The 23,245-nt window shown below is 41.0% G+C and overlaps 1 protein-coding gene and 1 long non-coding RNA gene across 5 annotated transcripts in view; both read left to right on the plus strand.

Moving 5' to 3' along the window:
* The window catches only part of BRINP3 (BMP/retinoic acid inducible neural specific 3), a 237,490-nt gene that overhangs the window by 40,262 nt on the left and 173,983 nt on the right, over window positions 1-23,245 (plus strand). The window lies entirely within an intron of this gene.
* LOC310903389 overlaps window positions 17,549-23,245 on the plus strand; it is a 78,005-nt gene continuing 72,308 nt past the window's right edge. Inside the window, exon 1 of the long non-coding RNA XR_014587502.1 lies at window positions 17,549-21,645. This is a non-coding gene — a long non-coding RNA (uncharacterized lncRNA). The remainder of the gene's footprint in view (window positions 21,646-23,245) is intronic.

Genomic DNA, 23,245 nt, shown 5'->3' on the forward strand with positions numbered 1-23,245 from the left:
ACTCCAGTGATACTGGCTTCTCTCCCTTCTGTGAGTGCCAGTGAGGGAGTTTTTTGGGTTGTTTGACCATGGGCTGTGGGTCCCCTGCAGACTGTGCAGGATTCAGCTGTCCAACTCCTCCATATCTAACATTTAGTGTTATACTGAAGTAAATGTATATATTATAGCAGCTATTGTACAGGATAACCAAGGAGTACAACATGTAAGACTGCTGGTATAAAAACATGCTCAAAAATGAGGAGAATTAAATGACACTGTTTACATATTTTGAAAAAATCTTTCTATGACCTTAAGAATCATAGAAGCAAAGAATCATAGAATGGATTGGATTGTGTTGGAACGGACCTCAAAGATCATTTAGTTCCAACCCCCCCGCCATAGTCAAGGATACCACCCAGTAGATCAGGTTGCTCAGGGACTCATCTAACCTGGCCTTGAGCACTTCCAGGGATGGGGCATCCACAACCTGTTCCACTGCCTCACCACCCTCTGAGTGAAGAATTTCCTCCTAACCTTGAATCTAAATCTCCCCTCTTTTAGTTTAAAGCCATTTCCCCTTGTCCTGTCATTACCTGATTGAGCAAAGAGTCACTCTCCATCTTTTTTATAAGTCCCCTTTAAGTACTGAAATGTTGCAATGAAGTCATGCCGGAGCCCTCTCTTCTGTAGGCTGAACAGCCCCAGATATCTCAACCATTCTCTGTAGGAGAGGTGCTCCAGCCCCTTGATCATCTTTGTGGCCCTCCTCTGGACCCGTTCTAACAGCCCCACATCCTTCTTGTGCTGGTGCTCCAGACCCAGGCACAGTACTGCAAGTGGGGCCTCACAAGGGCAGAGCAGAGGGGGATAACCACATCCCTCGACCTGCTGCCCACTCCTTTTTTGATGCAGCCCAGGATGCAGTTGGTCTTCTGGGCTGCAAGCAAGCATTGTTTTCTCATGTCAAGCTTTTCAACCCCCAAGTCCTTCTCCTCAGGGCTGCTCTCAATGACTTCTTCGCCCAGTTTGTAGTCATGTCTGGGATTGCCCCAGCCCAGGTGCAGCACCTTGCACTTGAACTTGTTGAACCTCATTAGGTTCACATGGGCCCAATTCTCAAGTTTGTCCAGGTCCCTTCGGATGGCATCCTTTCCTTCTACTGTATCAACTGCACCACTCAGCTTGGTGTCGTCTACAAACTTGCTGAGGGTGCACTCGATCCCACCGTCTATGTAGTTGATAAAGATATGAAACAGTACTGGTCCCAAGACAGACCTCTGAGGGACACCACTTGTCACCAGCCTCCAGTTGGACATGGAGCCATTGACCACCACTCTCTGGGTGCGATCTTCAAACCAACTCCTTATCCACTGGATGGTCCACCCATCAAATCAATCTCTCTCCAATTTGGAGACCGGGATGTCATGTGGGACCATGTCAAAGGCCTTACATAAGTGCAGGTAGATGACATCAGTCGGTCTTCCTCTATCAACTGATGCAGTCACCCCATCACAGAAGGCCACCAGGTTAGTCAGGCACAATTTGCCCTTGATGAAGCCATGCTGGCTGTCTCGTCTCAGATCACCTCTTTGTCTTGCATGTGCCTTGACACTGCTTCCAGGAAGATCTCTTCTATGATCTTGAAAGGCACAGAGGTGAGGCTCACCAGTCTGTAATTTCCAGGTCCTCCTTTCTACCCTTTTTAAAAAGGGGCATGATGTTTTCCTTTTTGCAGTCACCAGGGACTTTGCCTGACTGCCAGGACTTTTCAAATATGATGGAGAGAGGCTTGGAAACTGCATCAGCCAGTTCCCTCAGGACCCTGGGATCCATGTCATCAGGTCCCATAGACTTTTACTTGTTTAGTTTCATCAGATGGGATCGAACCTGCTCTTCATTCACAGTGGGTGGGACTTTTCTTCCCCAGCCTTCATCTGCGGGTTCAGGAAAATGAAAGACTTGGGAAGCCTGGCTGTCAGTGAAGACTGAGACAAAGAAGGTGTTGAGTACCTCAGGCTTCTCCATGTCTGTCATTACCAGTTCACCCTTCTCACCCATCAGAGAAGGTACACTCCCCTTGGCCTTTCCTTTCTGAGCAAAATACCTGTAGAATACCTTCCTGTTATTCTTTGCATCCCTTGCCAAGCTTGGTTCCATCCGTGCCTTGGCTTTCCTTATCACATCCCTGCACATCTGGACTGCATCCCTGTAATCTTCCCAGGCCTTGTGTCCCTGCTTCCACTGCCTGTACATTTCCCTCTTGCCTCAGTTTGACCAGTAGCTCCTTGCTCAGTCATCCCAGTTGTCTGCCCTCCCTGCCCACTTTTTTATTCAAAGGAATGGAGAGTTCTTGCACTCTAAGAAAAACATCCTTAAAGAGTCTCCAGCTCTTCCATAAGGACATCCTGTCACAGAATCACAGAATCACAGAATGGCCAAGGTTGGAAGGGACCTCTGGAGATTATCTAGTCCAACCCCCTGCCAAGCAACATTACCTAGAGCACATTGCACAGGATGGCATCCAGGAAGGTTTTGAATATCTCCAGAGAAGGAGACTCCACAACCTCTCTGGGCAACCTGTTCCAGTGCACTGCCACGCTCACAGTAAAGAAGTGACCTCTCATATTCAGATGGAAACTCCTGTGCTTCAGTTTGTGCCCGTTGCCTCTCATCCTGTCACTGGCCACAACTGAAAAGAGACCGGCTCCATCCTCTGGACACCCTCCCCTCAGAGATCACAGAATCACAGAATCATCTAGGTTGGAAGAGACCTCCAAGATCACCTAGTCCAGCCTCTGACCTAACATGAACAAGTCCTCCACTAAACCATATCACTAAGCTCTACATCTAAACATCTTTTAACGACCTCCAGGGATGGTGACTCAACCACTTCCCTGGGCAGCCTATTCCAATGCCTAACGACCCCTTCCGTAAAGAAGCTCTTCCTAATAGCCAACCTAAACCTACCCTGGCGCAACTTTAGCCCACTCCCCCTCGTCCTGTCACCAGGCACGGGGGAGAATAGACCAATCCCCACCTTGCTACAGCCTCCTTTAAGGTACCTGTAGAGTGTGATAAGGTCGCCCCAAGCCTCCACTTCTCCAGGCTGAACAATCCCAGCTCCCTCAGCCGCTCCTCATAAGACTTGTTCTCTAGACCCCTCACCAGCTTTGTTGCCCTTCTCTGGACTCGCCTGAGCACCTCGATGTCCTTCTTGTAGTGAGGGGCCCAAAACTGAACACAGTACTCGAGGTGCGGCCTCACCAGAGCTGAGTACAGGGGGACAATCACTTCCCTAGCCCTGCTGGCCACACTGTTTCTTATACAAGCCAGGATGCTGTTGGCCTTCTTGGCCACCTGAGCACACTGCTGGCTCATATTCAGCCGACTATCAACCAATACTCCCAGGTCCTTCTCTGCCAGGCAGCTTTCTAGCCACTCATCTCCCAGCCTGTAGCGCTGCTTGGGGTTGTTGTGCCCCATGTGCAGGACCTGGCACTTGGCCTGCGCCACATTTATATTTATATAATTAGATTTATATACATTGATGAGATCTCCCCTCAGTCTTCTCTTTTTCCAGGCTAAACAGCCCAGTTCTTTCAACCTGTCCTCATACAACAGGTGCTCCAGTCCTCTAATCATCTTAGTAGCCCTCCTCTGAACTCGCTCCAGTAGTTCTATGTCCCTCTTGTACTGGGGAGCTCAGAACTGGACACAATACTCCAGGTGTGGCCTCACCAGGACTGAGTAGAGGGGCAGGACACCTCCCTTGACCTGCTGGCAACACTCTCTCTAATTCTGTTGGCCTTCTTGGCCACGATGGCACACTGCTGACTCATGGTCAGCCTGCTGTCCACCAGGACTCCCAGGTCCCTCTCTGCAGAGCTGCACTCCAGCAGGTCAGCGCCCAGCCTGTACTGGTGTTTGGGGTTATTCCTTCCCAGGTGCAGGACCCTGCACTTGTCCTTGTTGAACTTCATGAGGTTCCTCTCGGCCCAACGTTCCTGCCTGTCGAGGTCCTTCTGAATGGCAGCACAGCCCCCTGGGGTATCAGCCACTCTTCTGAGCCTTGTGTCATCAGCAAACTTGCTGAGGGTGCACTCTGTTCCATCATCCAGGTTGTTGATGAATAAGTTGAACAACACTGGACCCAGTACTGACCCCTTGGGGACAGCACTAGCTAAAGGCCTCCAACTAGACTCTGCACCACTAAGCACAGCTCTCTGAGCTCTGCCATCCAACCAATTGCCAATCCACCTCACCATCCACTCATCTAGGCCGCTCTTCCTGAGCTTGCCTATGAGGATATTATGGGAGGCAGTGTCAAATGCGTTGCTGAAATCAAGGTAGACCACATCCACCACACTCCCCTCATCTACCCAACTAGTCATCACATCATAGAAGGCTATCAGATTGGTCAAACATGACTTCCCCGTGGTGAATCCATGCTGACTATTCCTGATCACCTTCTTATGCTCCCCATGCTGGGAGATGACCTCCAGGATGAGCTTTTCCAACACCTTTCCAGGGATGGAGGTGAGGCTGACTGGCCTGTAGTTGTCTGGGTCCTCCTTCTTGCCCTTTTTGAAGACTGGTGTGATATTGGTTCTCTTCCAGTCCTTAGGCACCTCTCCTGTTCTCCATGACCTTTCAAAGATGATGGAGAGTGGCCTAGCAATAACATCGGCCAGTTTCCTCAGCACCCAAGGATGCATTCCATCGGAGTCCATGGATTTGTGGATGTCAGGTTTGCTTAAATGACCTCCGACCCGATATTCATCAACCATTGGAAAGTCCTCCTTTCTCTGGACTTCTGCTCTTTTCTCCAGGATCTGAGATTTCTGAGGGCTGATCTTAGCAGTAAAGACTGAAGCAAAAAGAGGGATTCAGCAAGTCTGCCTTCTCCATATCGTTTGTCACCAGGGCATCGGCCCCATTCAGCAGCAGGCTGACATTTTCGCCAGTCTTCCTTTTTCTACTGATGCATTTGAAGAAGCCCTTCTTGTCATTGACATCCCTTGCCAGATCTAATTCTAAATGGACCTTGGCCTTCCTGGTAGCATTCCTGCATACTCTGACAATGTCCCTATATTTGTCCCAAGTGGCCTGTCCCTTTTTCCACATGTTGTAAAATTCCTTCTTCTGTCTGAGTTTTGCCAGGAGCTCCCTGCTCACCCATGCAGGTCTCCTGCCCCCTTTGCTTGCCTTCTTGCTCAAAGGGACGCACCAATCTTGAGCTTGGAGGAAGTGATACTTAAATATGGGTCAGTTCACAAGTATTTACCTGCCATTACTTAGAGTGATAGTGGCCTCAGGTATGCTTTCTTTACTCAGAGGTGCATCCCCAGCCAGTGATTTCTGGGCACAAATATTGTTGATTTGTGACTTTATGAAAGGTAAATAGGTAAAATGATAAAGGCAGCAATAAAGCTTTCATATTTTGCATTTCTGAGGAGATGGAAAACCCTAGATAAACAGCAATATTTTGTTTCAAATCTGCAAGAGCTTTTTTGTTTGTTTCTTTAGTGTTAAATACATAAAACCGTGCTTCATTTCCTTTATTATTGTTGTTGTTGTTGTTATTTATTTGTTTTATGTTTAACAGTAAAGTGACAAAAGATCTTTGTTCAGCTGTTAAATACTGTTTCCCATTTTTCATGTCTGCCTTCTTTCTTTGTTTCTGACCAGACTGTGGGGGAAAGAGAATGTGAGAGGAGAAAGCATGATGAAATAGTAGTTATGACTAGTAGTACCAGGGGTTCGTTCAGCACATAAAAATATTGGCATGGGTCTTGGATGTATAATCCTTTTTTATACCTTTCCTTTTTGTACAAAAAAAAGAAATAAAGATAGAAAGGAATACAGGTTTTCACTTTGGAAGAAGCAAGCTGCAGAATTTATCTCAATTTTAGTGTCTGAAACCATTTGACAAATACAATACACACAAAGATTTATTGTATTTAGGCATAACAGTACCAATATGAAAATGAGATGTTCAGCACCATTAAAGTCGTATTTTTTTCAAGACCTGATGATTTGCATCGATAACTGTTTTCCAGGGAATGCCTTTACCTCAAGAATTGGCTCAAACCAAAGACTTGATCAGAGACTCATTTGACAGGCAGTCAGAAAACACTAACTCCAACATGTCATACTGATTACAAAATAACAGAAAAATGAGTATGCAGCTCATATCAAATCACTGTTTTCTCAGTGTTATTTTTCCTTCCCAAATATAACTATAATTAGCTCATTTCCAGTAACAGTAGGCAAGATTATAGCAATAGTAGCCAGAGAAAGCATATTAATATTTGAACATTACAAGACTTAATTGCAAAATCCTTTCTTAAACTAAAGGAAACTTTCAGCAGTTAAGACTCATGATCTCTTTCATACTTGTTGACATGAAACATTAGAAAGAAAAAGGAAGGGCTTGAATGCTATTTTTCGCCTTTCTGTCTAGATATTAATATTTGGTTGGTAAGATTTTTAGTTCTTAAATAAATCAAGTTGTATGAGTTTGACAAAATGAAAAGCTGAACTAAAACAGGATTATGATTGTTCTCTCTGGAGGGTAGTTGAAACTGGGATTTTAATTACTTTTTGATCATAATTGTGACTACTTCTCTTTATCTAAATCTCTACAGTCACAAGAAGTCCTTTATATACCTGTTCAGTTCTGCAAGTCATTGCATCATATTAGCTTCATATATTTTGTAGTTTTTATAGTGAAGAAGATAATACCAGAAATTACAAAGAGCTAAGGAAGGCTATCTAGGAGAGTTTTATGTTTAAATCAGGCAAAAGTATTTAGCCATCAACAACCTACTGATTGAAATATGTACCTAAATGAAATTTAAATGCCAAATTTTTTTTAGAACTAGTGCCTTCAGTATTAAATCTAATGAATGTTAAACTATTCTAAGCTTCTCTGTTTCAGAGGATGAACTGTTATTTAGCTGTATAATCTAGATCATTAATAAAAGTACCCCAAAACTGCAGTATATCATCTTTATTTATGCTTACTGCTGAATCAGAACTGCTGCTGCTTTTCTGACATGGCATGAGACCAGCAAATATCACATTACTGTTGCCAGAACTTTAACTGTTTCTGAGGTATATTCAAAACCCAGCATTTCTACACACTGTTCATCTCATGTGTTCCACAAGTACTAATTAACTTTCAGGAGAGGTAAACATAATGAAATTAAAAAAAAAGAAAAAAAGTAATGACTACGTAACTGTGGATAGGACAACCTGTGTTTATGAAGTGGCATGTTTCTTCATATCAGGCTCTAAAAGTTACACTGTAGGAGAAGTTTAAATTTCATTTATTAGTGCAACGTTCCATATGAGGAATAAGTGGCTACCTCTGAATGTTGTTGCTTGGGTTTTTGTTGTTGGTGGCTTTGTTTTGTGTTTTTTTTGTTTGTTTGTGTGTGTGTGTGCATGTGTTTTCTTTCTTGGTTTTGTTTTTGTTGGTTTTGTTTTGTTTTGTTTTTTTTTCCACCCAGCAAAACAGATGTCGAGAAACGTAGTAATTTAATACAGTAATGCTTGGTGAGTTCCTTACAAGAGCAGCCTCAGTTCTGAAGACTGTTGCATTAGTTATCTCTGTTAAACGCCAGTTTTTGTAAGGAAGCAGAAGTGATAAAGAAGCAGACAGAAAATAATATTATTTTAGTAGAGAAGGTAGATGAAAAAAACCCACAAAGGCTGTTTAGGGTCTAACCCAGCCTTTCACCCGTTGTTGCTAAAAGGTTTATGAGATCTGCAACATCTGTTATGAGATCTGCAGACTGGGAGAGGCCAGATGGGCAAGAAAAACTATGAACCTCACTCAAAGGGGTCCCTTTGCTCAATATAGTCTATTTCCATCCAAGCTTTGCAGTTTGAAAAAAGGCACTCACTAATTGGAGTAATAGTCTGAACAGATATTTAATTACATATGCCAACACATCAGAATTTCTGAAAGATCTTTTTTTCTCCAAGGATATCCTGTGACCGCTCCAAAACTGTCAAATACAGATATAAATACCAGAACGCTAGTAGGTGAGAAAGGAGCCCCAAAACATTGGAGAAATCTTGCAGTTTATGTTATAGACATTCTGGTAGCTTCCTAACAACTTGTCTTTGACTTCAATTTTCTTTCTCTCAGCACCAAGCACCATATGTTAACTGTTACAGTGAAATAACACTTACCCCACAAGTCTGCAGTGGAGATGCTATATTTAAATCCAACTGTTAGGTGAAAGTATATTTTATAAAAACTCTAGGAAGCTGTATGTAGATGGTTACAGAAAGGAATCTCTATCTAGAGATTTTGGGAAGCATAATGGTTACAGCAGCATCCCTTCTGAATCTGGGGATATTTAGTGGCTATTCCTTTTGCTTTAAAGTAGAATTAAAAACATTACCAAATGCAGTGTTTGGCATATATCATCATGAATAGCTTGTCAGTAATACATTTTTAATAATCCTGGTTTCTATGGGGTTTTCCATAATTACTTCTGTCTGCATGTTATCAGCCTCTATATCTTACTCGAAATTAACCTATTGAACTAAAAAGAAATGTTAATCTGTTTGTGTAAGCTTTTTGTCAATATAACTTTCCTTTTTTAAAAAAACAGAATGATGCTGGAGGAAAGATCTTTAACTGTTGGAATTATCAGCATTGAGTATTTGACATTCTGAATTAGATCATTTCCAACATCTGAGTTTGTTCCGTAAAGAGAGAGATGACAGTCAGGGAGCCGATTATGTTTTTAAGATTTCCAAAGCACATGTCAGCCTTGACATTAACTAAAGCAGCTGAACAAAGTTGCAACATTGGCACAGAATAGATGTCTTGTTACTTGATGGGACAGCACCAACTTCACACCAATAAAACAACAAAGCTGCAAACAACAGTAACGACAACAATGAAATCTGCACTGATGAAAAAGTAGCATATTCTTTGTTTTTCCTCACTTCTTTTTTTTAAATTAAGCAAAGTCTGTCAAGCCTCATTACTGCTCTTCTCAGAAGGATCTGATCTGCAAAATTCACCTTAAGCAAGCTCAAAATAAATATTGTAAGATTTAATGAGTAGACTTTCTCACTCAGACTCATGGATTTCTGCCTTGAAGCAAGGTAAACATGTAGGCTTGGTTTTCCAAGAGAGATGAAGGTCCACACTGTGACTTGTATTGGTGCCTGAGTTCCTTCCTTGCTCCAGGACTGAGGTCATCTCCACTTACCCATTTGTTGGAACAGGCTATTTCCCTGTTCTACACCACCTCAGAGTTCTCACTTACATTCATGGGAAGAGCACTTTTTCTATTACCTGCCTTGAATTTAAGGGACACAGCCTGTGCAATGGAGTACAAATTTTCTTGTACCTACTTATGCACCTGTGTGAGGCAATCCAAAAAATTTCCTGTTAATGTATCCAGTTTTTTAGCTACTCTATAGATTTAGCACTAATCTAATTTACAAATGTGTATCCATACAAGGAGTAGCCCAATTCACTTAGCAGAATCTACATTTTAATGACAGAATAACACCCAATCAATGGTTTCCATGGAGTAAAAGTGTACCATATTACCATATTGGGAAATTTTATTGTGGGACTTCAAGTCAGGTTACAGGGAAGAGAGATGCTGCTGTGGACTGTCCCATCTACTACTAACTCAGATGAATCCAGCTCTAGATACCATTTGCTGAAACCGTAGAGCTTAAACAATTCCCCTTAGAACATACATTTTCCAACATAAAAGGAAAAAAAAAAGTCATCGTTCTTGGGTTTTTATCCCTCTTCCCCATGTGGTAATTTCTTATGGAGAATGGAGCAAGATGAGTATTACTTTCTCCTGTCTTCATGCTCGTGGACTGTTAATGCAGAATGTTCCCTATCACCTTGATTCAGGCTGTACTAGGAGACCACTGCCTCTAATATATGTAACAGGAAAATAAAGGGAGCATACATTTGATAAGTAAATAACTGTACAACTTCAGACAAAAAAAGCTCTCCTCTCAGAAATGCATTTGGAGAAGAATGCGATCAGAACAATTTGTCAAGTAAACTAGTGCCTTACAAGAAAGAGAACAACCTAACAACCCAAACAATGACACAATTTAATATGCTTCTTTTTTTTTTCTTTTAATAAAATGAAGACAAACCATAATAATCTAGCCAGATAAGTTGAAAGAGGTGTTGGCAACCACTCAGTATTTTTTTTCCTTTATTCTAAGGTAAACTTTTAAAAAATAGCTCTGTGTTGTGCTGATAGAGCCCTGCTCACCTACAACCTTGAAATACTATTAGCTTCTTCACAAGAGGTCAACAGGAAAAGTAAACGGGCAATGAACATAAAATTCACACAGCCACATAACACTGACTTGGTTAATGCAATTGTATCAATTAGCTTGTATTAATGCTTTAAAACACTACACCTGCTTTCTTTACCTTTCTTTTTTTTTTTCAATTATCTTTTTTTGTTTGGTTGGTTGCTTGGTTGCTTGGTTTTGTTCTTGTTTGGTAATTACTGGGGTAGACCACCGCAAAATATGAGTTCACATCTTTCTAAATACATTAATTTATAATTTTAGCTGTTCAAATGGGAAGCATTGTTACCAATCAGCTTGAATAGGAATCCTGCTTTCTTCCACATCCTGACATTGTTTCAAGATAACTCTTTGCAAGTAAACCAAGTACTCCATGATCAGTTCCAGTGTCAGAAGCAAACACCAATTGTTCAGAAGCTTAAGAAAGGAGGAGGGAAATGTTACCTTGTAATTCGTTAAAATGAAGTGTCTCTAACCACAACTTAAAAAGTAATGTGTTAGAAACTTATAGCCAACTTTTTAGCCAAAAAATACAATGTCATTCACTGCCACAGCAGGTGGCAAAACTTATTCAAAACAAGATGTCATAAACTATATAAAATGATGATGTATCAATATACTTGATATGATGCAAAGATATACGGTAAATATTATTTTCATTTAAATGATAGCTTTCTTAACTGAGCTCATTATATGTACATTTTAATTATTCCATAAAAATTCTGTTTGTTTGTTTGTTTGTTTTTTTCTGCAAATTCCTTTTCTGCTCCCTAATCTTCAAATGCATAGTACTAGGTCACCTGTAAGTAGCCAGTAATCACCCATTAACAAATCTCCCCTACCTCACAAAAACATCAAGATTTCCTCTTGAGAGACTGAACTTTTTGCTCTTATTTTTGTAGCCTCTTGTGATTATTTCATGGAACTATAAAATGGTTTGGGTTGGAAAGGACCTGAATTACCACTGAGTTCTGACCCCCTACTGTGGGCAGAGACACTTCCCACGAGACCAGGCTGCCCAAAGACCCACCCAACCTGGCCTTGAATGCTTCCAGGGATGGGGCATCCACCACTGCTCTGGGCAGACTGTTCCAGTGTCTCACCACCCACGAGCGAAGAATTGCTGCCTTATAGCTACTCTAAATCTACACTCTTTTAGTTTAAACCCATTACTTCTTGTCGTACCACTACACTCCCTGACAAAAAGTTCCTCTCCTGCTTTCCTCTAGGCCCCCTTTAAGTATTGGAAGACCGCAACAAGGTCACCCTGGTGCCTTCTCTTCTCCAGCCTGAACGACATGTCTTATGCCTGGGCCTTCAGAAGTGAATGAAATACTCTAAGTTGGGTCTCACAACAGAAGAGTAGAGGAGGAAGGGTGGAGTAGAGTGATATTTATTTTATTCCTCTATCATTCTGTATCCCAAACTTTTTGCAATAAGGATCTGAACCTGCTAATTCAAACTACTAGGCATAATCTTGTTAAACACATCAACTGTTAACACCAATTTAATGTAAGCATTAGATGATTAATGACAATGGAACCATCCTAGAAATTAATTCAAAAATTGATGGGCCATCTTTCTCAGTGCAGCTCTTACCCTTGTTAAGTGCCTAAATAAACAAATATCATACTAAAGGACTAAAATCTTCTGAAAAGATGAGGCTCTTGAAAAACTGGTTCTGAATGTTAATGTTAAGATTTATAGAAAATTTCAACAAAGATTATCTACTGAGAAAAAAATGGTCCTTTAACAGCATATTTAATTGATATGGCATTAGCTGCAATGATATTTAGAGAACATCAAAGATAGAACGTATCTGTACTGTGAGGAATGAAGAAAAATTGGAACTTCAGCAGAATGACCAAATTTAATTCAGTGTGCAACAATGGTTAAGATAACAAAATATTCTATGCAGCAAGTTTACTCATCCTCTTAACTTTATTTGTGCAGACTGAAATTAGCTTCCATAGAAATGCAAAGTTTTTCAGATTTCTGAGATCTGAACCTTTATCTTTCCCTACAGGCTATTTGTATTAATCTACTTTTCTTTGAAGCACAGAGCTGTTAGAGCTCATTTAAAACATGGCTATATTTCTATCAATGATCCCAGATAGCTGAAATATAGATTTTAATTGTGCTTTTTATACTTTGAAAATGCTTACTTAGAAGTATGTATTACAAAAGTATACAATTAAAGAGCCTTTATAGTTGCTGATCAGTAAGTTGTGTCTATATTGACAGAAAGAGATGGCTTAGTATTCAGAAAAATTTACATGGGGTACTTTTTATTAGGGGTTAATATGAAATTCAGAGTCAGCTTTGTTCTCCTGCCATGATTAATGTTTTGTCATGGAAACAAAACAGAGTAAAAGATGTGACAATGTGAAATACCTTATGCTTTAAGAGTGAAATACAAGATTTTTTCATACTTCAGTATCAGGTAATCTAAAATATCAGTTGAATACACTACAAGAAAATAAGAATCTATCCTTACAATTTTATTTCCCATTCATCTGACATATACCTTTTGCAGTTCAGTAAAACCAGAGAAGGATAGTTACAATTATACAGTATCAAATAACTTTTCCCAATGAATGAATGCACAAATACAAGCTCCCTCACCAACCAAAAGCATTGCAGCTCTAGCAGCTGCTGTAGCATCTATAGCAACATCATGATCTCCATGTATCTTTAAATAGAAAAGGCAATACCACTATAGTTTCTGGAAGGAACCTACTTCTGCAGCTCACTGCCTGCTGCTGCTATATGATGTCCACAGCTCTAGAAAATAATAAATAAAATAAAATAAAATAAAATAAAATAAAATAAAATAAAATAAAATAAAATAAAATAAAATAAAATAAAATAAAATAAAATAAAATAAAATAAAATAAATGCAGCAACTAGCATTACATTAAAATGGTAAAAGTGAACCCCATTTGCTTTTCAGGATATTGCTAGAAAACCAGAAGGACTGTGTTACTCCATACTTTGTCAGATTTTCAACAACAAAATCATCTTGTAACATTGAAAACCTCTGGCAATAGAGTAGAGAGACATACAGAATGAATCTAATCCTTTAACAAATACCAGAAACATGACAAGATTTACACAGTAGAAATGATACTAGCACATTAGGGAAGACAGGGAAATCAGGGATGTTTATGATAGACAGTAATGTTCTTTCTCTACAATGACAATTTTAGCTTAACAGCATAACAAAATTGGTTGGAAACAGGAATTACTACAGACTACTTAGAAAGAGCCACATAGGGTGCGTCTAACATCCTACCAGCATCAAAATGTCTTCCAAAAGCTGCACATACACACATATTCTCACATTATTACATCTTTTGAGTAAAATGTTAATTACATCATTGAATTCAGTGAAACTGGCAGTTTGAAATATTATTTGTTATGAAAAAAAATGTTCAAACTACTTGCAAAGACTTTTGCGAAATCTAACAAAACAAAACAAAAAATTAGCTCTCAACTGCCACGTATTATAAAGCACTATGTGATGATGCAGCATAGTGCATTTTATAGCATTTGTACCTACTCTATATCAGGTCATTATCATTTCGTATTATGTTTGGACCAATATAACTGGGACTAAACTTCCCCTCTGATATCCAAATCACCTTCTGATGTTTTAGTTTCCTATCCTACAGCATGCTATTCTGCAGCTAGTCCACAGAACATTAGGATCAGAAATTCCAGAAACCAAAATTAAAAATCATTGGGCACTTTGTTTTCCTCTATATCCAGGTTTGATTTGGGACCAGCATTACAAATCATATTTACTGATGATTAAAATTGTTCCGGGGGGGGGCAGGGGGGGAGGGGAGGAAAAGGAAATCATCTAATAAAACCATATGTCAGAGACATTTGTAGAGGTTATGGTGAGGGGTGAGAAGCCAACTCTTGACAGTCTCTGTTTTCTTGGCTGAAGAAACAAACTATTGTTTTAAAGTCTGGATTTAGGTTTTCAAAGAATCCTTGAAAATGTTAAATTTTCATTTAATTGGATGTTGCTTGTCATTAAGATTTTGATGGAAAAGTATTGAAAGCTCTGTAACTACTGTTCACAAATTTACATACTGCATTCATTAGTAAACGAAGATCTCATAAATAGTAAATAAGATATAATCCGTAGACACATCAGTTGTGAAGACAACCTTTTCCTTCTGCTTGTGAGGACAGTGACCATTGCTCATTTCACAACATGAGAATTAAAACTCAGTTACACAGTTCCAAATTCCAGCATTTATTATCAGTGATGAAAACCATCATTCTTTATGTCAGAAAGGAGCTAAAATCCTAATCCTTTTGTAGGATTAGTCTCAGCATCAACTCGACAGCGGACACGCTTATATTTTCACATATTTTCTTCTGATATGGCTGTCAATTTACAATGAGAATCAACATACCATGTCATAGTCTAAACGCAGAAGTTTCTGTAGTCAATCAGTTCAGATCCTTTACTGTAATTACAAACGGATTTCTTCATCTGAGATAATGGGCTTTCTATCCCAGAAGGTTAATTTAGAGGCAATTTATTAGTATTTTTGTATAACACTGTTACAGAGTTGATGTGGTCCCTGACTTTCAGGACCTATGTACTGCCAAAGGGTAAATAATAAGAGGGGCTTTGCCGACTGCATCTGTAACGTCAAGTCTTTCATGTTTTTCATGGACTGCTATGTGGTGCTGCTGTTTCACATGGGCACCAATGATGCAGCCAGGAACAGTTTGAGGAGTGTCAGGAGGGATTATAGAGCCCTGGGAGCAGCAGTAAAAGAACGGAGGAGGGCAAGTAGTCTTTTCATCAGTCCTGCTGGTGAAAGGAAAAGGGGATTGAAAGGGCCAGTCAAGCCTGGCAAATCAACAGATGGTTGCAGGCCTGGTGCCACAGGCATGGGTTTGGCTACTTAGACTATGGGACTCACTTTGAGAAACCTGGTCTGATGGGGTCCAACTGTCAGAGAAGGGGAAGAGCATCTGCGGTCATAGGCTTGCCAAGCTGGTGAAGAGGGCTTTAAACTGGAGTTGCTGGGGAAGGGGAACCTCAATCCATCCCACTCCTCTCAGCTTGATGCCAGTATCAGTGACAGATGTCCAGATACCAGAGAAAGGTCACGGGTCAGCAGGAGAGCACCTGAAGGCAGCACAAAGGCATTCCAGCCACTGCAGCCAGTAAGCCAGCTTCATCAGCGGCCCAACTCCGATGTCTCTATGCTAATGCAGTAGGATGGGGAATAAACAAGAGGAGTTAGAGATATATGCATGCCTGCAGGGCTATGACCTCCTAGGCATTACGGAGACGTGGTGGGATGGCTCCCATGGCTGGAGTGTTGGAATGGAAGGATACAGGCTCTTTAGAAAGGACAGGCATGGGAGGCGAGGAGGAGACATCGCCCTCAATGTCAATGAGCAGCTGGAGTGCATAAAGCTCTGCCTGGGAATGGGTGAGGAGCTGACAGAGAGCTGATGGGTCAGGATTAAACGTAAGGCAGGGACAGGGGACATTATGGTGAGGGAGTGCTACAGTCCTCCGGATCAAGAAGACCAAGCAGATGAGTTCCTCTATGGACAGACAGAAGCAGACTCACATTCACAAGCCCTGGATCTCATGGGGGACTTCAGCCATCCCAATATCTGTAGCAGGGACATCAATGCAGGGTCTTTCACGTTGCTCCATTATTGCTTTTCAGCATTGATTAAAAGGTGTTATCCACTTTAGTGAGAGGAAAATAATTTTCTGTTTTGTTGTTGTTGTCTGTGTGTTTTATTTTTTTTTAATTTGCTTGTGTGTTTGGTGGTTTTTTTTTTTCATTACAACAGAAAAAAAAAAAAGCAACTGTGTTTAATTCTGGCATTTATGCTGTGAACCATCTTCCATCTTCCACTAAACATTTTGCTAAGAACCAACAGTTAGGTGAGATGCTCGGTAATATACCACGTGAAATTCTCAAGTGACAAGAAGTATATTGATTAATAGCATTAGTAGAGAAGGAAAACTTTTTGTTATCTGATTGCCCAGATGGTGAAAGACACACAGCTTCTCACATTCGTTCTTGCATTGATCGTGGTAAGAACAAATAATTCAATTAACGTGGTATGGATGGACAGCACAGCACAGGGCTTGCTTAGGCAATCTAGGAGGTTCCTGGAATGCACTGATGACAACTTCCTTCTCCAAGCGATAGAGGAGCCAACAATGAGAGGCGCTATGCTGGACCTCATTCTCACCAACAACGAGGGGCTGGTGGGAAATGCAAAGCTCAAGGGCAGTCTTGGATTTAGTGACCATGAAATGGTGCAGTTTAGGATCCTGAGGGCAGCGAGGAGGGGGCACAGCAAGCTCACCACCCTGGACTTCAGGAGAGTAGACTTTGGCCTCTTCGGGGTTCTGCTTGGTGGAGTACCATGGGACAAAGCCCTGGAGGGAAGAGGGGCCCAAGAAATCTGGTTAATAGTCAAGGATCACCTCCTTCAAACTCAGGAGAGATGTATCCCAACAAAGAGGAAGCTGGGTAAAAATGCCAGGAGGTCTGCATGGAAGAACAAGGAGCTCCTGGCCAAACTCAAGCAGAAAAAGGAGGTCTACAGAGGGTGGAAGCAAGGACAGATAGCCTGAGAGGGATACAGAGAAATTGAGCAGCCAGGGATCAGGTTAGGGAAGCTAAAGCTATTAGAATAAATATTAGAGTAATATTAGAATAAATAAATAAAGCTATTAGAATTAAGTGCATCCAGGGACATGAAGGACAACAAGCAAAGCTTCTATAGGTAGGTACATTGGTGATAAAAGGAAGGGCAGGGAAATTGTGGGCCCCTTCTGGAAGGAAACAGGAGACCTGGTTACCAGGGTTATGGAGAAGGTTGAGGTACTCAATGACTTTTTTGCCTCGGTCTTCACCGACAAGAGCTCTAGCCACACAGCCCAAGTCCCAGAAGACAAAGGCAGGGACTGGGGAGGATGAAGAACTGCCCACTGTGGAAGAAGATCAGGTTTGAGGCCACCTAAGGAACCTGGAGGTGCACAAGTCCATGGACCTGATGAGATGCAACTGCAGGTCCTGAGGTAACTGTCAGATGAAGTTGCTAAGGCACTCTCCACCGTAGCTGAGAAGTTGTGGCAGTGTGGTAGAGTTCCCACTGACTGGAAGAGGGGAAACATCACACCCGTTTTTAAAAAGGGAGAAAAGGAAGACCGAGGGAACTACAGACCAGTCAGTCTCATCCCTGTACCCGGCAAGATCATGGAGCAGATCCTTCTGGAAACTAGGACACACGGAATATAAGGAGGTGGTTGGTAACAGCCAACATGGCTTCACTGAGGGTGGATTGTGCTTGATAAATCCGGTGGCCTTCTGCGATGGGGTTACAGCTTTGGAAGGGGATAGGGGAAGAGCAACTGACATCATCTACCTGGAACTGTGCAAACCATTTCATCCTGTCCCCCCTGATTTCTTTGTCTCTAAATTGGAGAGACATGGATTTGAGGGATGGAGCAGTTGGTGTGTAAGGAATTGGCTGGATGGTCGCGCTCAAAGAGTTGTGGTCATCGGCTCCATGCCCAGGTGGAGACCAGTAACAAGTGGCATTCCTCAGGGGTCAGGATTGGTACTAGCACTACTTAACTTGACACCAAGCTGTGCAGTGCGGTCAACACACTGGAGGGAAGGGATTGAAAGCAACCCTGATGAGAAGGATCTGGGGATGTTGGTTGATGAAACGCTCGACATGAGCTGGCAATGTGCGCTTGAAGCCCAGAAAGCCAAATCTGTCCTGGGCTGCATCAAAAGTGGTGTCCAGCACATTGAGGGAGGCAGTTCTCCCTCTCTTCCATTAAGACACGCTGAGGGAGTTGGGGATGTTCAGCCTGGAGAAGAGAATGCTCCAGGGAGACCTTATAGCTGCCTTGCAGTACCTAAGGGGGTGCTACAGGAAAGCTGGGGAGGGATTCTGTCAGGGAGTGTAGTGTTAGGAAAAGGAGTAATAACTTTAAACTAAAATGTGTAGATTTAGATTACATTACAGAAGTTCTTTATGCAGACGGTGGTGAGGCACTGGAACAGGCTGCCCAGAGAAGCTGTGGATGTCCCTTCCCTGGAAGTGCTCTAAGTCAGGTTGTATGGGGTTTTCAGCAACTTGGTCTAGTGGTAGATGTCCGTGCCCATGAGAGGAGGGTTGGAATTAGATGATCTTTAAGGTCCCTTACAACCTGTACTATTCTATGATTCTGAATTCTATGATATGTCTGATTATTTTGTCTCCTGCTATAATCTGAGTAGTATGCTGAATGACCTGAAAAAGGTCTATGCTAATCTCTGTGTTAGGGAGGTCTTTGGCATTTTTTGTTCTTTAGAAGAAATCAGGTGTGCAGAGATACTGCACAGTTTCGAAATTATGGTTAAGGAGTACCTCTGTCCAGAACATCTTTGTTAATATTTCCATCAGTTAACCAAGTGCTAATTGATGGAAATAGTACTCATTTATGTGGCTTCCCCTTTGGGATTACTACTGCTACTGAGAATGGAGAATTTTGTTATGTGCTACTTTTCCATATTATGCTGCTGGAAGGGTGCAATCTGATGGGTACAAGAGGGACAGCAGCAATAAAAAAAAATAAAAAAAAAAGAAGCAAAGAGGCACTCACCTCAAGTATCTATACACAGAAATATGGCCTGGGAAAAAAGCAGGATGAACTGGATCTCTAAGACCAGTCACAGCATTGTGGGGGTAATGGAGACTGTAGGAGAGCTCATACAACTGTAGTGCTGTGATGGACAGAGAAAAATGGGTGCATTAGTCTTGGCTAGGGGCCATACACCCATATGATCTCTCACTCACCCTCCTCAACAGGACAGAGGAAGAAAACAGGATGAGAAATTTTTGTGGGTCACAATAAGGACAGGGAGATCACTTACCAATTATTATCACAAGCCAAATAATCCTGACTTGTGAAAAGTTAATTTAATTTTTTGCCCCATGTGAAGAAGCAGCAGCTCAGATGTATGGAGCTCTGCTATGGGATGGACAAAAGGGGTGAGAACATACAGGTCAGGGTCTGAGGCAAGGCCAGAGAGGGTGACATTGCCATGGGAGTGTTACAGACTTCCTGGTCAGGATGAGGAAGTGGATGAAACCCTCCTTAAGCAGCCCTGGTTCTTGTGGGGGATTTTAACCTCCCTGACATCTGCTGGAAGGCCAGTACTGTAGGACACAAGGGAGAAGGGTGGTTGGGAACAGTCAGCGTGGATTGACCAAAGAAAAATCGTCTGACTCACCTGATTACCTTATGTACCTCCAGTAGCTGACACCACAGGCTAGGGTGTCCTTCCCCAATGTGACTGCAGTCACTGGCACTGAGTTTTACTCATCCACATCCAGGTCTCACCAGTAGCTGGCACTTAGTCCTTTCAGCTCACATACACATGGAAGAGAGAATGCAAATGCACAGAGAGATAGGAAAATGATTTAATGAAAGAAAGATATAAGAAGATAGGACAGACTGCGGGTATTAGGTGCAGAGCTTGGACAGCCAAGCATATTGGCGCGCCCAGTTTTACACGTAACTCTTATCCCCTTTTCTACCTATCCCCCTTCTTTGGTTGTCCTGCTTTCCCTTCACCCTGCACACTCCCCATGGGTTAAGAGCTCTGCATTTATTGCACCCTCCCACTCTTGTTCCCCTAGGTTTGCAATCTTATTAGCTGCAAGTTTCATCCTTTCTAGAAATGGTGTCTGTAGCTTGTTTGTCCACCAATTAATATGACCGGGAGTTTTGTTTCTAGTGATTGTCTCCCACCTTAGATGTCCTCCATCAGATAACCCTCTTGGGACAAATATTCTTACATTCTCACACGCTCTCATAAATTAGTGTGACTGACCAGACTTGGTTCATCACTGATTATCAATGGAAATAATATATAATACATAATACTTTTTGAGGTGAGTGGACTGAAACCTTCATGAAATTCCAGAATATTGTTTTCAGGTAAAAGCACTTTAAGTGTGGGCTAAACAAGACAGGAAAACTAACCTCCCTCCCGTCCCCACCCTAGGAAAAACCAAAACCAAAAACAAAACAGCTTTTCATGTAAAAGAAAGAAAAATGCAAAAAAGACAGATGCTATTTCTGTACTTCTAATTGATCAAAAGCATTTTCCTTTTGAAAAGTGTTTAAATGCAGAAAAAAAAACAACCTTGACCAGCTTCATTGTGCAGTTCTTGCAGAGAAAGGAAATTCAATTGTATTTTCCTTTCTGATGGCTCAAATATATCTGCTTTATAAGATTTAAAAAAATGGACGATGATTTGTGCATGTATTCTGGCAGATTTAACCTTTTGAGTTTAATAGAGTAGACTCTAGCCTTTCCTTCTTAAGTTCTAGAAAAGTGCTGATTTATATATCTCATTAAGGGACTCAGAACTGACTGCTACCTGAGAAAATATGGGTGACTAATCTTACATGCTTTTAAGTGAAACAGAATATGGGTTTAGGGCTTAGGGTGCTTTTTGTAACTTGGAAAACTTATGCCCAAATCCCTTTTCCTTACAGATTCACTGTGTGTGACCATGCCAAATCTTTTAGTCTGCTTTGGCAATAGATAAAAGCATTTTCCTGCCTCACAGGAATCTGTCAGGATGAATTCATGTAAATGTCTCCAGGTGCTATGTCAAGGGTAAGGGGCACAGACATTAAATGAATACTGCTTTTGCTGAATATGAACTTGCTTGATGTTTCCCATTTAGACCAACGTGTCTTTCTAAGATGAGCTGTCTGGGTAATAATGCATAATCACAACCAAAAGAATTTTCTTGCTATTATCTGTGTAATGATAATGTCCATAATATTTCCTAAAATCTTAAGCACACAGTCATTAAGCTAACAATGTGTTCTCCTTCTTATTTAATCTTTATGTAGCTGTAGGGGGATTGTTTCTTGTATGTATGTGCATGTCCTCAACTGAAACCTCTAGAAATGAAAAACTTACTAGGAGATAGTAATAATGATTATAAATTGAGTTTATTGTTAATGGGTTTAACTTCTTTTAGCAGAGAGGGAGGAATTATGACTTTTTCAATCACAACAACACATTGCATGATTTCATTGTTATTGTATCGCTGTACGGGTTTTCAGTGTATTATAGGTATGTTGTATATTGTAGGTTTAATTTCTACTTCAAGGTGTTGCTTGCTGTTTGTAGAAGGAAAAACAAAGTGATATTGTGGAAGATTTCAGGACAAATTTTGCAGTCCTTTCACACATGAAGAAGTAGGATTTGTCTTCCATTTCATGGTTTTATGAAGCAGTGATTGTGAGAGGTGAGTAGTGATTGGTAGTTCAAACACAGCTGCACATAGATCCCTTGATTAGTTTATTGCAGCTGAAGATGATAAAACATATGGTCAGAGAGGAAATGCAAATATCAGAAAAGTCTAGGAACAGTTTTTTTTCCTGGACTAACTGGGGGAAGGAGGAAGGATTACCCCATAAATTGGAAGCTGAAGGAAACCAAGGATTACTGCAAATTATTTAATAAGTGTTAGCTTCCAGTATAAACTGGTGATATAATACCTTTACAGATTTGTAGGCACTTGTAGGACTTTGTCATTGTCTTCCACAGCTGCCAGCACTGTGAATAAGAATTAGATCCAGAAGCCACAATTCCTGCTGTACTATCATTCAGTTATGCAGGATGGAGGAATCTTTCTCTCTACTGGACACATTCCAAGGCAGAATTCACTGCCCTGTACTGCAGTAGGTCAGACCAGATGAACACAGAGTCCCTTCTGGCCTTAAAACACATGAATATATGAATCTCTGAAACAAGGTTGCATCTTAGCCACAGCTCACCACCATGTAGAAACAGTCCACACAATGAGAGAATGCTGCACCTTCCATGTCTTGTCATACAATACTCATATTCCCTATAGTACTTATATATTGCTAGAAGAACTTGAGTACCATATAGGAATCAAAATTTTGCAGCCCTGGATTTTTTTGGAGACAAATAGTGAAAGAGAAAAAAATCCTTTGTGTGTCTTTTTTCTTGCATTTACAACCATCATGTTACTTGCAATATAGATTTGAGTAAAAGTGTTGATTTTAGGAAAAAAAAATGTTTCAAGGCCAAAGAGTTACTACTGATTTAGAATGTGCATTAGGTATAAGATTGTAAAGTAGTATCTTACGGAGTGGAAAGGACTGACGAGAGTTTTTTAATTGTCATTATAACTCAACTATTTCTTCAGCTAAACTAGAAGATGTTCAGAAATGGACCTGTGAAGGAATATTCTCCAATGTTAAAAATAGGTTTCAAATACTGGACTGGAAAGATAAAATAAAATTTAAAAAAGTGAATAAAAAATCCAAAGAGGAATTATCATCAGTTCAGCTGAAGTTGTTTATTACATTTTTAAAATGTTAAATTTTGACTTTTTCATCTCATTCCTCACTCCATTTTCCAGATGGTTTAGGAATATGCTGAAGCACAGATATCCACATGGGATGAAATGATAATCTTCTCCCTTGTGCAAACCATTGTTTTTTTCTGCCTTTTCTTTTCTTTCCTGTCTTTTTAAAAGTTATTTATCCACCATAGGACCTTCTCTCTTGTTCCATTGCACCATGGTTTCTTTATGAGAGGTTGGGTAGCAAACTTGTCTGAAGTCTTTTGGAAAGCTGAGTGTTACAAGATTAAAGTGAAGCTGTTTCTGTTTGGACAGAGGAAAAAACACTCACTCTGGTAATCCCCTACAGAAGAACTGTAATGGGACCATGCACAGCTAGTGTCATTACTGCTGCAAAACCATCAGAGCATGACTGTTTTTCTTTTCATACGGTAGTGGTACCCTGGGACTAATCCTGCCATAGGCATAACAAGTACTTATGCCTCACCAGAGATATCATACCTTGTATCCA

This window comes from Anser anser, assembly GCF_964211835.1.
Source record: "Anser anser genome assembly, chromosome: 8".
Taxonomy (NCBI): Eukaryota; Metazoa; Chordata; class Aves; order Anseriformes; family Anatidae; genus Anser; species Anser anser.